Genomic DNA, 4083 nt, shown 5'->3' on the forward strand with positions numbered 1-4083 from the left:
TATGCAGCTCATACCTGCATTGAGCCACCATTTGGGCATGAGGAAGTGGGGCATAAATATAAATAAATAATATTTTCAGTGAATTAATTTAATAGGAAGGAGGTCCTTGCTCCCCGGTAGAGAGTGTATGCATTGCATGCAGAAGTTCTCATATCCAGTCCCTCCCTTGCATCTCTAAGATCTCAGAGTAAGAGTTTTCTCTGCTTGAGACCCTAGAGAGCTGCTGCCAGACCATAGTAGATAAGTCCAAGATAGATGGACCAGGAATTTGACTTAATATAATATTAAGGCCACTTCTCAGCCTTTTGGCTAAGATCAAGTGTAGTGTAAGACAACTTCAACTCATTTACAAGTCACATTTATGAGTACATTTTGAGGCTGTACCTGAACAAAAATTGTGTTTTTGAAATAGCAAGATATTCAAAGCTGTTCAAGCAATGGTCTTCAAGAAAAATATGCATGCACAAGGGCAGTGTAAAAAAGGTTTGCTCTACCATGATGCAATGTAGCTGTGAGTAAAATACATATGAGAGCAAACTTCCAGGGCTTTTCATTGAAGAAACAACAAGGAAATGGCAGTACAGTTAAGATCAACTGACATTTGAATGTGCACTTAACTTGGTCTGGAAGATGGAATTATAGGCCTTGCCCTGGTTCATACAAACTGGTGGATGTCCCCTAAAACATGCATTCTAATATTTTGATAGATATACATAAGGGAAGTATAATGTGGTTGGCCATAAGCCAATCGTTGATACAGGAAATGACATTTATAGCTAAGGGAGATAAAGCTCATACTAAATTTTCAGCTTCTACCTGGGCTGACCTAGCTAAGCTAGCCTTGGAGAAGAAGAATGTAGCAAAGTGCCCTTAAAGATTAAAATTGATTTTAGTTTTTATAGCTGTGCTGTAAAGCCTTGGGCTGAAGTTCAATTTGCAGTTATAATTACAGTACATTAAGCACACAGTTCCTTTCAGCCCTCGCCTTGGCTTAAGTGTCCTCTCTATAATAATCTCATTAAAAGCGGTGTCATGTGCAGACGATGGGACCTGCCCTTTCCCTCTCTCAAACATTTGGAAAAAAACATCTTTTTGTTTACATAAACCTGAATTGTAGCTGTATGTACCACAGCCAAGAACTCCTACATAGTGCTTGAAGAAAAAGGAGTGTTGTGGAATCTCAGAACACCTGCAGCCCAACCCTATGCAGGGTTACTCCAGCCTAAACTTGTTGGTTTCATTGGGCTTAGACTGGAATAACTCTGCCTAGGACTGCACAGTAATGACTTTATGGAAGCATAAGCTTTCATAAACTAGACAGCCCATTTTATCACTTCATCAGATGAAGCATATCACTTGTGACATAGGAGAGAGAGAGATAAGGCTGGAACACTGTAATAGATAAAAGTGTGAGCTGAAAAGACCCTGTCGGTCAGATCATTCTTTTTCTTACTCAATAACCACAGGTTCAGCTTTAGACTCCTATCTGCAGTGTTGGAGGGTGGGGGTTGAAAACTTAACATTTAACTAGTGCTTTATATTAGGCAAACCGATTCTAATACATTATCTCAATATTCTTTTCAATGAGTCTATAAAACAGATTAGCATTATGACCTCCATGTTGCAGGTGAGGGGATGAGGCTAAGGCCACCTGATAAGTTCACAACTAAGGAGAAACTCGAGCTGACAACTTTCTGAATCATAAATCACACTCTTTGGGAAGATACTAGCAAAGGGCTGAAGTATATGAGCTTTGTGAGCTCTCCTTCTTTGGAGGTTTTTAAGCAGAGGCTAGATGGCCAACTGACAGCAATGCTGATTCTGTGAACCTAAGCAGTTCATGAGAGGGAGGGCAGGAAGGGTTACATCAGTGCTAAGTTCTTGAGGCCCCTTCTTACATGCCCAGGGTAATGTCGATCGTCACCTTGGGGTCAGGTAGCAATTTTCCCTAGACCAGGTCAGCTAGGGACCCTGACGGTATTTTGCCATCTTCTGGGCATGGAGCAGGGGTCACTTGGGGTGTGGGGGGAGGTAGTTGTGAATTTCCTGCATTTTGCAGGGGCTTGGACTATCTGACCCTGGAGGTCCCTTCCAACCTTATGATTCTATGATCTTGCAAACATTATTGTTAGTAAATAGCAGCCATACCTGGTTGGGGTGGTATTTGGATCAGTGACATTAGATGGGGGGAGAAAAGTATAACCCTTTTCCCTTGCACCTTTTTCTCAACCTCACGTCACTCCCTGGACTCCCTGTTAAGGTGAATATATAGGTCAACTGTATGTTTTCTGTATGGTTCTCACAGCAGGGCAATTAGCAGCTGTGGGGGGCAGGGCACAGTTTGAGTCTGTGGAAATGGCATCACTTGGGTATGCACTGGAAAAATTGTTTTAATTCTGTATCATAAGAAACGCAAGGGTGTATCAGTTTTAAGAATTCTTGGAAATGGTGTTGCTGTATCATAACGACTTGTTACATTCATTTCTGTTTTCATTAAGATTGGATCAAATGTCTGCCCATTGTTTTTCATATGTAGAAAATGATAGATTTTCCTGAGAGGATGGATTTTTTTTTTAACCAAACAATATCGAAATATCAGGGAACCTATCCAATCTTCTAAAGATTCCCAAGTTTCAAATGAATTAGACAAAGGAGTCCAATTTTACAGCTGCTTGAATAACATGTCCCCAGCCATCATCTCCACAAAGTAGAAAAAGATGTGAAAATTGCCACTAGTTTCTGGAGCAACCTTCACCAATTGCATTGTGGAGGAAAGGGAGTCTCCTACCAAACCTACTTAAAAAATGCAATAGTACTAAAAAAACACTAATCTGCAAAAATGTAGAAAACAGATAACCCCCTTAACTGAACGTAACCAGAAAAGTCAATGGCCCAAGTTGGGCGGGGGGAGGGAGACACAAGAAAAGCAAGAAAAAACTCCTCAGAAGCACAAAAAAGGAAAGGCAGAAGATCGAAACAAACTAAATATTAAACTGGATAGAACCCAAAACAAAAATAAAAACAAAACCTCTCCCAGGATTTCAGTCCAGTAGCACGTAAGAGACCAACAAGATTTTCAGGGTATAAGCTTTTGAGAGTCAGAGCTCCCTTCTTCAGACACCACTCCCAAACTTGCCCCCTTGACTAAAATGTGCCCCCCTTACTAACCTTCTCCTGAAAGAAAAGAATGGAGGAAAGGCTAGCAAATAGTAATAATAAATTAGTTCACAGTTTATTGTATATAGCCATAGGCCGTCACAAAATTACAAAAAAACCCATTAAATAATATAAGAGTTAGGTAAAATACAACTATATACAGTACAGATTTGCAAAAATTCCATTAAAACAGACATCATTTAAAACCATCAATCAATAAGTAAACTGAGAGTTCAAGTAACACCCTCTTTCTTGGCTGCATTAGAGCTTATTTTCATAGCAGCAAAGGCAAAAAGTGAAACTCTGTATGAAATGTACACATCAACATCAGAAAGCAAAAATGAGATTTTCTCCGCATTTGTGTATAAGCTTAGACCAGATAAAAATTGGATCCACAGATACAGACTGCTTGGGCTATAGGAGTTTGAGAATAACGTCCAGACAATATTGCCGAGGGCATGGATTGAAATCGCAATAGAGTAAAGGATGCTCTATGATTATGATTAGAGATGTTAGCCAGATAAGGAGAGTGGACGTGGTCAAATTTAATACATTTGAACCACGGTGCTGCTTTTGAATTTAGAATTTGGGAGTGATTGATCAATGTGTCGGAGTTAAAAATCCAGTCCCTAAATTGGGGGTAAGTGGCCAGAGACCCTATAAGATCATCAGGAATGGAGTACCTTAAGGATATCTCATTAAGGTAAACAGAGCACTGCGATGTATTGGCCATCAAAGAACTGAAAGATTGTTGACTGAGTGAAACTTGGGTAGGATTTTTATTCTTTACCCAGTCTTTTATAATGGCCAGATGCACTCGGGCTCTAAGGGAGGGGAGACCTGATCAAAGCAGCTGGAGACCTCCTGGGGAGGGCTAGGATATGTCTTAAGAAATGGTTCCGGATTATTTCTATACTAGATAGGTTT

General features: G+C 40.1%; 1 pseudogene; it reads left to right on the forward strand.

Moving 5' to 3' along the window:
* The first annotated feature begins 289 nt into the window (after positions 1 to 289).
* On the forward strand, positions 290 to 440 carry LOC129336386 (U2 spliceosomal RNA; annotated as a pseudogene).
* The last annotated feature ends 3643 nt before the right edge of the window (positions 441 to 4083 follow it).

The sequence above is a fragment of the Eublepharis macularius genome, chromosome 9 (assembly GCF_028583425.1).
Source record: "Eublepharis macularius isolate TG4126 chromosome 9, MPM_Emac_v1.0, whole genome shotgun sequence".
In the NCBI taxonomy this organism is placed as follows: domain Eukaryota; kingdom Metazoa; phylum Chordata; class Lepidosauria; order Squamata; family Eublepharidae; genus Eublepharis; species Eublepharis macularius.